Below are 12,779 nucleotides of genomic sequence, written 5' to 3' on the forward strand. Positions count from 1 at the left end.
AAGGATTGTGGAAGGCCTCAAAAGTCATGCAGGGTTTCCTCCTACCCTCCCTCCAAGAAAGGGTGCTGCTGCCACACTCTGGGCATCTCCAGGTTCCAGTACAGCCTTAACACATGAGGGCACTCAGTAGACATGTTGATTTATACAGGACAGAGTGCAGCAAACTTCCAGCCCCCACATGCAGACTTCTTGAGGGCTGGTGGGGCCATCCTGGGACTGGCTGGGTCCTTCATCCCATATGAGTAGGCAGCAGTAGTCAGGTTTCAGACAGGACAGTATTTGGTCTCTGGCCATCCAGGCAGGCATCTGTGGTCCTCCAGCTTGGGCCAGCCAGGGTCTTGACAACCGCCATGGCCAATTACTGAGCGGCTGTGCTCCCGGCAATTTAACAGGCCCATGGGCAGTGTAGACAGCCCTTCAAGATATTTCCATTCCTAACATCTGTGTGGTTGAGAAAAACACCTCCTCTATCACAGCCTTCTAGCCTGCCAAGAGAGATAATAATCCTTCAAATGCTGAATGTGGCCCTGACCACAACAGCCATAAAGCAGAATGGCCCTGCAGTCCTTTGGCCTCCTGATTGTAATGTAAACCTTTAACATGCATACTCATTAAGAATCAAGGATATGGGAGCAATTGTGTCTCCCAGTGAGCAGTTTCTCACTGAAGCTGCATGGTCTCAGAGAACCACTTGCATGACCCAGGGCCTGTGGCCTGCCAAGTGTGGATTTGTGTTGTGGAATAGTCCTTGGGTTTCCCACTGCTTCACTGAGCAATAATTTCCTTACCATCCTCACATTTGGTCTCTGGTCTTAGTAAAGGAGAGAGAAGAGACTGTAAAATGGGCCACTTTGTTTTTTGAGGATGGGTGATTAATGTGGCTGGGGAGCAGTTGTGACTCCTGGGCTCCCTCCTCCCAGGGACACAACTGAGGTCTGTGTGCCTTCCAGTATCTGAGATGTGAGGACCCAATGCCCAAGGCAGGAGCCTTGAGTTTATCACCAACAGTAAAGTTGCTTTTTCAGCAAGTGGAAGAGTGTCTTGCCATTGTGGGAGGACAAGAGCACTGGATGGGCAGCTGCAGCCCCTGACTCTAAGTGAAACCCTTTCTTCCTTGGTCTTCAGATTCTACAACCGTGCAGTGGGCCCTTAAGGGTGTGGAATCTGTTGCTTTCCTTGCCCCAACATCTGTTCTCATGCCTAAGTCCAGCACTATGGCTTTCCTTTAGGAACTGTATCTCCCCCTGCCTCCCATCCAAGCAGCTCCAGAGGGCAGCCCCCAGATTCCACCCACCTTGAAGATGGGCATATTATCCAAATCTAGCCAAACCCATGCTCCAGCCTTTGGGTGCTCTGATAGCTTCAAGGATGAGAATGTGGCCAAAGACATTTAAAGCCATGACTTTTCATGGAACCCAAGGGAAAAAGAATCCCTTTCCAGTAGAATGGACAGTGAGTGAGTGTCAGCGTGGAGTTGCTGGAGGCCCCAGATGCAGTGAGAGAGACTGTGCCTGTGAATGGGGCCTCCCCAAAGGCACTTAGCAGGATGGAGAGTTTTGAGCCCCTGGGTCTGCCAGATCCAAATGAGATTGTGAGCCCCTGGATCTGCCAAATCCAAATCCACTCTTGCCACTTGCAAGCATTAATTTTTTCCACCATTTAAAAATATTAACTTATTTTACTGCAGTTAAGTGTGTCCAGTCCCTTGCAATCCAAAATCTTGACACATGGGGATCAACAGTCCCTGAGACTCCCTGTGCACAGTGGCCATAGCTGGGGAGAGGACAGTAGGTGGCATTAGGTCTCAAGGGGACCTCCAGAACATCTCTGTTCCTGTTCCTTCTCTGTCCCTGGAGAGGAAAACTCCAGAAAAGTGGAAGGAGACCAGCAGGAGGAAGAAAGAGGTCCTTGGATGGTTAATTGGTCTGCTTGTTTCTTCCTTATGTTAGGGTCCATTTTGTTAACATGTATATTTACTATGAATCCACCCATTTCCTCTAGGTGTCCAGTGTGATGCAATATATTTCTTTTATTTGACCTTTAATATCTACTCTCTTTATAGTTTTCTACAGAATTGTCACAATTAACGAATAAATGTTGATATGTTATTATTTACTAAAGTCCATACTTGATTCAGGTTCCCTCTGCTCTACATTTTCCTGCTCCAGGATCCCATGCAGGGAACCACATGACATGTGGTCATCATGTCTCTTTAGGCTCTTCTTGGCTGTGACAGTCCCTTAGACTTGTCTTGTTTCAGTGACCTTGGAAGTTTCTAGGAGATCTGCTCAGGTATTTGGTAGAAAGTCCCGCAGTGGGATTTAGATGGTGTTTTCCTCATGATTAGACTGGGGTTATGGGTTTTGAGGAAGCAGATCACAGAGGTAAAGTGCTCTGTCATCACTTTATATCAAGGGAATACACTCTAGAGGCCACTTACCACTGTGTTCACTATGGTCACCTGGCTGAGGCAGTGTTTTTCAGACTTCTTCACCATGAATTACTCTTTCCCATGTGTGTATGATGAGTCTTCTTGAGCAGGAATACACTATGTGGAGCCTATACTGTAGGAGAGGGGAGTTAGCTTTGCCTCCTTGATGGGTGGCTGAATGTCTACACCTATTACATGGAATTTTATAGGAGAGGTCTATTCAACCCATTTGTAAAACAAACCTGTGTAATCTGTTGATAAAAATGCAACTGAGTAATTTAAAAGATCCCATTGGCTTCATTGAACAATTAATGAAGCAGGCAGCATCCCATCTAGCAAACAAAAAGGAACTCCTTTGAGCTACAGGGAAGGAAAGGTTTTTAAAAGCAGTGGGAGAATTGAAAAAAGGAAATTATTAGCACAGGATGCATTGTTTTAGGCAAGGCCGCCATCCTAAGGGAACCAGAAGAGGCCATTCAGTACATTTTCCAGGTTACCTGGGGCATGTGTGTGAAACTGCAGTCAGTTTAGATAGTACATCTTGGTTTGCTGACCTGGGTCTCTGAACATAAGTGAGTCCACTTTGAGGCCTGTGGTTTGTTTTTTAACTAATCATTTATTTTTACCAGTGTGGACACCTGGATAGTCACTTTAAGCTGTTGTATACTCCAGCAGTATAGTGTTTGCTCCTTGGTTCATTCCTGCTTAGCCACTGAGATCACTTTCCATTGGCTCATGTTTTCATTTGACATATTTCCATCTTTGTGGGGTTTTCCTTGGTACTTCCTTACTTTCTAATATTCAAGATTATCATGGCTCCTATATTGTCTCAGTCTTGGTGTCAGCAATTTCTTCAAGGAGCCCTTGTTCCTTTCATTAGGGAATGGTATGAAAAAAACTTAAATGTGGGAACTAAATGTGCTCAGTGGACAATGCAAAGAAATGTATGCATGTATTCTAACCTATATATACACACCTAATTATAAAGGTTTCTATGTGGAACTGTCTGTACCTATATTAAATTAAAGATGAGTTTATACTGATGTCCCCAAACTCTCCATCATCACATGGACATTGTGATTTTCTGCCTTTGCTAGTCTGTAACTCCCCACTCCTGTGGTGAGATACCTGGCTCCCACCGCCTGCCATTTCTATAATTCATTGCTCCTTTCCAGATTACAGATGTGGGATTTTCAGACCCACCGAGATGGGAAAAAATCTTATAGAGTCCACTGTTTATGTTAAGTACATTTTTCCTTTAGTTTAGAGATTCCATTAATTTCTAAAGTTACTTAGGTCAGAACATTTTGCCACACAACCTATGTTACAGCAAATACTCAGCGCCCAGGAAGAGACAAGCAACAAGCACTCGGGCAATCAGAAAAGACTGTTCATTTCACACTGGTGCCAGCCCTGCAGAGTCACCTCGAAAGACTGAGCATCTGGCTCAGGTTTTACTGATCTTTTATACATATGTGCTTCTGGGTTGGATAGGACTAGTATAGTCAAACTTCTGGTTCCTGGATGCTGGCTGATGCAAAAGGCAAGTAAGACTGCAGAAGCTGAAAGCATGTAAGGGGAGTATCCGGCCTTGGACATCTGGCTGGCCCTTTTTATTTTGCGTTTATCAGCTTTCCTCCTCATTCCCCACTCTTGATTCTCAAGTTGTTGTAGTAGTCTTAGAGAAAATCAGTTTGTGAGGGCCAGGGAAACCTTTGCTGCCACGGGAGGTGGGGCGAAGACCGTTCTGTCTTCTTCCTGCTAGACAGGGATGTCGAAGGGAGGAATGTGACAACTAGGGTTTTTCACCATTTAAAGGACAATAGCTACAGCTAGAATGGTCCAACTGGAGCATCAGCTGGAGTATTATAGCTTCCAGGCTAGAGGAAACAAATCTGGTTAGCATATTAAGAATATAAGGACCAAACAGGAGGGCTATGAAAAGTATTAGGAGAGGACCAGCTAAAGGGAGGAGCCAGGATGCCCAGTTTTATATATTGCTCCAAGAGTTCCATAAGTCTGCTAATTTCTGCTTCCGTTTGTTGATTTGTTTTCTAACCCAGTGGTGTAAGGTGGTTAAGGTAGAGCCAAGGGCCCACAACTGTTGCCTTAGGGTTAGATTGTCTACTTTTATTTATATCCCACCCTTATGCCCTTGATAATGGGGGGAGCGTACCCATAAAGGATTTTATAAGGGGAGAACCCCATCTGCTGCTTTAGCTTCCCATTTGCAGCTGAAGCCTGCATTTCTGAAGGTCCCTTGTCTTTTCCTGCCTAATGTTAACTATTTCTCTATCCATATTTCCCCCTGGAAGAGGGCCCGTAATTGCTGTTAGGGAACAGGGATGATAACCGTTCTGGCTTCTTTAGGCTGATAAGGGATGGTGTTGGGGGGTACAGCAGTTAGAGTCTACCCAAGGGTCAGTCGAGAGGCCCACGGTATGGTTCTACAGGAAGGCTGGCAGGCATGAGGTGGCATAAACATTAGCAGACACAAAGAGAAAAATATAAAAATTATACTGACCAACAAGATGGCAACTTAAGATAATGTTCTTAGGGGCTCCTGGGTGGCTAAGTTGGTTGGGTGTCTGACTTTGGCTCAGGTCATGATATCATGGTTCATGAGTTTGAGCCCCACGTCAGACTCTGTGCTGACAGCCTAGAGCCTGGAGTCTGCTTCGGATTCTGTGTGTGTCTCTCTCTCTCTGCCCCTTCCCTGTTCATGTTTCTCTCTCTCTCTCTCTCTCTCTCTCTCTCTCTCAAATATAAATAAACATTTAAAAAAATTAAAAAAGATAATGTTCCTAGTTCCCAAACCAGTCAAACAATCTAGGAGGGACCCTAACTTTGTCCAATTATGCCCAAATGTCATCTATCAGTTCTAAGACTCTGTGAGAATTACTAGTTATATTAAAACAACATATGTCAGGGAATCTCTCATATCCCAGGTGATGGACAAGCAGTAAGTAATCAATGATGGCCCTATTCTCCAAGAGTTTGGCCCTAACTTTATTTAATTTTTTTAAAGCATCTAATGCTTGTGAGGTGTTATTTATAGCTTTGCTGAGTATAAGCAGACAGTTTGTTTTCTTTTGAGGTGTAAAACTTTTCCAGGAGCTGGGAGTCCTAATTAGAGAAAGAGTCAAGGCAGTCATTTATCATATCTTAGAGGTTGATACTATGTGGTGAACTGTCCTTGACAACTTTTTTAGTAAACATCCTTTGCGCTATTGGATAAGTTTTATCCCTCCCTAAATGAAGGGCCTGAGGCAGTGTTTTAATGATTTTTTTAGCTCTGTTAGCTCAGCAACAGTAATTACCCCTGCTCTGTTCATAAACATCCCAAGGGCTGGAGTCAGTATCCATTAGTTAGACCCCAGTTTATTTCCTTGGGAGAGTAGGTGGGATTGAGTCTCCTTTAATAGTTGATATAGTGGCACAAAAACAGACACATAGACCAATGGAATAGAATAGAAACCCCAGAACTAGACCCACAAACGTATGGTCAACTAATCTTTGACAAAGCAGGAAAGAACATCCAATGGAAAAAGACAGTCTCTTTAACAAATGGTGCTGGGAGAACTGGACAGCAACATGCAGAAGATTGAAACTAGACCACTTTCTCACACCATTCACAAAAATAAACTCAAAATGGATAAAGGACCTGAATGTGAGACAGGAAACCATCAAAACCCTAGAGGAGAAAGCAGAAAAAGACCTCTCTGACCTCAGCTGTAGCAATTTCTTACTTGACACATCCCCAAAGGCAAGGGAATTAAAAGCAAAAATGAACTACTGGGACCTTATGAAGATAAAAAGCTTCTGCACTGCAAAGAAAACAACCAATAAAACTAAAAGGCAACCAACGGGGGGCGCCTGGGTGGCTCAGTCAGTTAAGCGTCCGACTTCTGCTCAGGTCATGATCTCATGGTCTGTGAGTTCGGGTCCCGCGTCGGGCTCTGTGCTGACAGCTCAGAGCCTGGAGCCTGCTTTGGATTCTGTGTCTTCCTCTCTCTCTGACCCTCCCCTGTTCATTCTCTGTCTCTCTCTGTCTCAAAAATAAACGTTTAAAAAAAATAAAAATAAAAGGCAACCAACGGAATGGGAAAAGATATTTGCAAATGACATATCAGACAAAGGGCTAGTATCCAAAATCTATAAAGAGCTCACCAAACTCCACACCCGAAAAACAAATAACCCAGTGAAGAAATGGGCAGAAAACATGAATAGACACTTCTCTAAAGAAGACATCCAGAGGCCAACAGGCACATGAAAAGATGCTCAACATCACTCCTCATCAGGAAAATACAAATCAAAACCACACTCAGATATCACCTCATGCCAGTCAGGGTGGCCAAAATGAACAAATCAGGAGACTATAGATGCTGGCGAGGATGTGGAGAAACAGGAACCCTCTTGCACTGTTGGTGGGAATGCAAATTGGTGCAGCCACTCTGGAAAACAGTGTGGAGGTTCCTCAAAAAATTAAAAATAGACCTACCCTATGACCCAGCAATAGCACTGCTAGGAATTTACCCAAGGGATACAGGAGTACTGATGCATAGGGGCACTTGTACCCCAATGTTTACAGCAGCACTCTCAACAATAGCCAAATTATGGAAAGAGCCTAAATGTCCATCAACTGATGAATGGATAAAGAAATTGTGGCTTATATATACAATGGAGTACTATGTGGCAATGAGAAAGAATGAAATATGGCCCTTTGTAGCAACATGGATGGAACTGGAGAGTGTTATGCTAAGGGAAATAAGCCATACAAGGAAAGACAGATACCATATGTTTTCACTCTTATGTGGATCCTGAGAAACTTAACAGAAACCCATGGGGGAGGGGAAGGGAAAAAAAAAAAGAGGTTAGAGTGGGAGAGAGCCAAAGCATAAGAGACTCTTAAAAACTGAGAACAAACTGAGGGTTGATGGGGGTGGGAGGGAGGGGAGGGTGGGTGATGGGTATTGAGGAGGGCACCTTTTGGGATGAGCACTGGGTGTTGTATGGAAACCAATTTGACAATAAATTTCATATATTGAAAATAAATAAATAAATAAATAAATAATAAATGAAAAAAATAATAATAAAAAAATAAACGTCTGGTAGAACTCCCCTGGGGGGGGGCGGGTTGGAAATAGTTGATATAGCAGGAGAGCTATTTTCTGAACCCTGGTATCCACAGCCTACAATATCCAGTAATTTCCCAACTCACATAATTGTTTATCTGTCCTGGAGTTTGTAGCACTATAGTCTCTAATTTAGTTATAATGTCCTTTTTTGCAAGGGAGTAAGGCTCTCTGTCATTATGAGGAATGAATGAGAAAAAATTAGGTTTTCCCTCATACATCCCAGGGGCTGAGAAAAATACTTAGAAGTTTTCCAGAGATGCCTCTAATTGTAATGCTGGCATTTGGATAGTTGGCCTGGAGTGGAAAGGGGGTCAGAAAAGGTGGCTCCAGTATCAAGAAGAAACTGAACCGGCTTCCTAGTTACCTGAATTTTCCAGAGTTACCCGAGGCTCTGGGCTTCCAATAGACAATTGGTTCTGGGAGCCATCCCGAAGAGCCCAGACCCCATCAATCCCTTCCAGGGACTCTGGTTTTCTGAGCCCTTGCAGATAGAGGTCCCTAGGGGCATTCAGGCTTCCGGTGATTGTCTCCACACAAGGAGCATGGCTTACAGGGCTTTGACTTCGTTGTCTCTTCTGAGGGCAGTCTTATTTCCAGGGCCCTCTATGGCCACATACGTGGCATTTGGTGCCAGGACCTCTGGAAGTCTAGTATTACATAGTACTGACATGGTACATAAGGCCATGACCAAGGCCTCAAGATTTTTTTTTTTTTTAAATCTTGGTTGTAATATACCCAATTGGTAGCTCGTAAGAGCTCCTTCAGTGTCCCTTCCAGACCAACAGCCAATTTTTGCATTTCCTCTGAATATCTTGGGCTGACTGACAACTTTGTCCTTTAAAATCATCTCAGCCTTAGAGGTGTCAGGGGAGATACCCATATATTTAATGAGAGATTCCCTCAACGTCTCCAGGAAGGCCATCAGGCTCTCATTTTGTGTTTGTAAAATAGTGGCTAATTTAGCATAATTTAAGGGCTTAATCTTAGATTTCTTTAATTTTTCCAAAACATAAGCTTGGAGGTGGAGCAATATCATTCCCCATTGGGATGGTCATGGTCCCAATTAGGATATTGGGGTGGAACTGCCTGAGCTCCAGTAGTAGGGAGCTGAAAGTTCCCTATAGGACCTCCAGTCCCATGGTAATTAATGAGTTGCTCATCTCCATATCTCTTAGCTGCTACCTGAACCCCACATTTTTCTGTCTTAAGAGTCTGATTTAACAAAAGCATTATATTTTTCCAGGTCAACTTAAAAACATACTCAATATTCTGAAAAGCCTGTACATTTTTATCCGATCAGAAAATTTACCTAGATCTCTTTTTATCTGTCTTAAATCTTATAATGTAATGGTTTCCCCTTCTGGCATTCTAGCTTCTTGTAAGGGAAACATGCCTGGATAAGGTGGGTAGCAGGGAGCAGAGTTGAATTTTTTTATATAGATTGAGGACCCGAGGAGGAGGAGGTTGAGGTGGAAGACTTTCCGTCCTCCTTCTCTAGGTCTGCTTTGGATACAGGTAAGGGGCCCTTAATTGTTTCCCCTCTTGATTGCTGGGCTTTAGAAAGGTTTGCCATTAAATCAGGATCCACCTTACATTGCTTACATATATTTTGATTTAAGGCCCCAAAACAATGAACATAGGGAGATTCTCCCCATTTTTCTTTACATTTGCAAAACAAGTTCAATTGTAGGATAGTATTATCATTGATATTTTCCTTCTGAAGCCATGTTTTCTCCTCCAATTTGTATTGGGGCCAAGGCTTTGTGCAATAGGAAATGAATCATAATGCATTCCAAAGGAATAATGGCCTTGGTTGGGGAATTATCCATCTATAAGAAAAAGGAAGAAAGGCATCCCTTATCTCAATTTCCTATAGCTGGCCAGGAGAAACCTGATCTTCTGACCCCGTGTTTTGGCTGGCTATGTGACTGGCAGCCAAAAGCCCTGTCAGTCTTGTGAGGTGCTGGGAGTAGCCACTCTTACCCAGGCTTGACCTTACCCCTGAGAGCTGACCTTTTCTTCCCCAATTTCTCCTACCCCTCCGTTTCCTGCCTGCAGGACCTTGGGGGTATGGACTGTGACCACTCGAGACTTCCCTGGTTGTCATAGAATGCACTAATTTTATTTTTGCCCAACAGGAACTTACATATTGATCACCCACCATTGAGGGAGGGGATTAAAGGGCCAAAGTCAAGGTCTATTTCCCTGCCTTTTTTAGCAATGCCCACACACATATGTTCCAGCCATGTGGATATCAATTTCGGCATACAATGGGCTAAGTTTAGTAAGATGGCTCCCATATATCTCAGTAAAAGCCCTTTATATTTCATCCATTCCTCATATGGCAGAGGCATCCATTCTCTGCTAAACAGAAACAACACAAATGTGGAGAATTTGGAGGCCGACACCAAGGGTATTGCTATTATTTTCCAAGCCTTTGGATCAAAGGAGGAGGAATTGAATCTTAACACAGTGCAATTTACAATCCATTTATTTTTTAAAAATTTTTAATGTTTATTTATTTTTGAGAAGGGGAGGAGGGGAGGACATAGAGGGAGACACAGAATCCAAAGCAGGTTCCAGGCTCTGAGCTGTCAGCACAGAGCCCGATGCAGGGCTCGAACTCACGAACCGTGAGATCATGACTTGATCTGAAGTCGGATGCTCAACTGACTGAGCCACCCAGGTGCCCCTAAAATCCAATTATTTTAACCTTAGCCCATCCTGACCACACATAAAATTTCTTTCCAAAGATTTCCCCACATAGACCTTCTATGACTTTCCTTTCCATTTAGATTTTCTCCCAAGCCATTTCTTTTAAAATAACCAGTCTCATTTAGGACAAGATTACTTTCTTTTACCTTCAACAAAAATATATTTCAATTTTTTATATCTTTATTTCATATCTCCTACTTCTCTACAGAGTTCCTTTTCTTATTTCCATCAGTGTTAACTACATTTAGCAGAATTTTAACTCTTAGAAATCTTAGTCTCCACTGAAAACTAAGTAGTAACCAAATGTGAACTCTACGTTACAGCAGAATTTCTTTAGATGACAAACTTATGAATCTATTAAGCATGTTTCCTCACATATCCAAATATCCTTTGTTTCTCTGCAACAAGTCAGAAGCACAAACTTACATTTAGTAATTAGTAATTAGCCTCTTATCTCGCCTGATGTCCAATTAATTCAATCTCAATTCTCAATTTATCATGCAAGCAAAACTTTAACGTTTTAGGTTACCAAAAACTTTGAAAGCTATCGTAAAAATTACCCATGAAAACTTTGAGACAGACAAAATTAACCATCATTATAAGTCACCTTTTTTGCTGACAAATTGTAACAGAGATAACAAGACCTTATTTGACCTTCAGAAAACATTAGGTAGAAAAAAATTTTATGGGGGCGCCTGGGTGGCTCAGTCAGTTAAGCATCTGACTTCGGCTCAGGTTATGATCTCACAGCTTGTGGTTTTGAGCCCCATGTTGAGCTCTGTGCTGACAGCTCAGAGCCTGGAGCCTGCTTCAGATTTTGTGCCTCCCTCTTTCTCTCTGCCCCTCGCCCGCTCACACTCTGTCTCACTCTCAAAAAATAAACATTAAAAATTTTTTTAAATAAAAAAAGTTTTATTTACTTAATGATAACTTTAAAGACATGTCTATCTTAAACCAACAAACTTAATACGTTTAAATATCAAATCCCTTTCAATATCAAATATGTTCCATCTGTGTTCATTTAACACAGATGTTCATTTATTTTTTTTTTTTTATTTTTTTTTTATTTTTTTTATTTTTTTTAAAATTTTTTTTTTTCAACGTTTATTTTATTTTTGGGACAGAGAGAGACAGAGCATGAACGGGGGAGGGGCAGAGAGAGAGGGAGACACAGAATCGGAAACAGGCTCCAGGCTCCGAGCCATCAGCCCAGAGCCTGACGCGGGGCTCGAACTCACGGACCGTGAGATCGTGACCTGGCTGAAGTCGGACGCTTAACCAACTGCGCCACCCAGGCGCCCCCAGATGTTCATTTAAAACACAGATGTTCGGGGTGCCTGGGTGGCTCAGTCGGTTAAGGGTCTGACTTTAGCTCGGGTCATGATCTCACAGTCCATGAGTGCGAGCCCCATGTCGGGTTTTGTGCTGACAGCTCAGAGCCTGGAGCCTGCTTTGGATTCTGTGTCTCCCTCTCTCTCTGCCCCTCCTCTGCTCATGCTCTGTCTCTCTCTGTCTCAAAAATAAATAAAAACATTTAAAAACATTAAAAATAAATAAATAAAAATAAAACACAGATGTTCAATCTGTGTTCATTCATTAATTTGTTCCCAATTGTCTATTTCTACCTGGGGCACCAGTGCGGAAACTTGAAATGGGTTAGGGTTAAAGTTAGGGATAGGGGTAGGGGTTAGGGTAGGTGTAGGGTTAGGGTTAGGGTTAGGTATAGGTTAAGGCTGCCGGTCAGGCTTAGATTTTGGCTTCCAGAGCCAGCCTCTTGTGTGGGCCACTCTTCAGCAGGGCGTCAGGAGCCCCGTCGTGCAAATCCAATTGAGCTTTGGAAATGACATGGTGATTTTCCACATTCCCTCAGATTGATCATGCACCGCTACGGGGACCCATGTGCATGGTGTTTTCAGAGTTAGGAATGGGTCCTCATCAGGAGACAGCCTTAGCTTCAGTGAGGGTTCGGTCCAGAGACGTCACCAGGGATGAAGTGACTCCAGTCTGGTGATTTCCCTCGAGGGCTGAAGTGAGGGCCCATGAAGGGTGCAGGTCAAGTGTAGGTAAAGGATAGAGTTAGGGTTAGGGTGAGGGTTATGGTTAGGGTTACAGTTAGGGTTAGGTTTAGGTTCAAGGAGGTTCCAGGCTCTGAACCCAGAGCAGTGCAGTTGTCTCCCTGAAGGGCTGAGTGGACTGCACAAGGGACGGTTCCTGTCAGGATTAGTCCTTGTGTTCCAAAGCCAGACAAATGTATGTGCCACTCTTTGGGTAGGCTCAGGAATCCTCTCCTGCAGCTGCAGTCATGCTTGGGAAATGACATGATGTTCCACATTCCATGCCGAGTATTTCTACACTGATTCTGGAACCCGTGTGTTTGCTGTTGTCAGACTTTGGAATTGGGTCCCCATGGGGAGAGAGCCTTAGCTAGGGTTAGGGTTTGGTCCAGGGACATCGCCAGGGCCGAAGCGACACCAGTTTCATGATCTCTCTCGAGG

This window comes from Lynx rufus, unplaced genomic scaffold (assembly GCF_022079265.1).
Source record: "Lynx rufus isolate CCGP_SWC_20201006 ecotype Redwood Valley unplaced genomic scaffold, mLynRuf1.p SCAF_52, whole genome shotgun sequence".
Taxonomy (NCBI): Eukaryota; Metazoa; Chordata; class Mammalia; order Carnivora; family Felidae; genus Lynx; species Lynx rufus.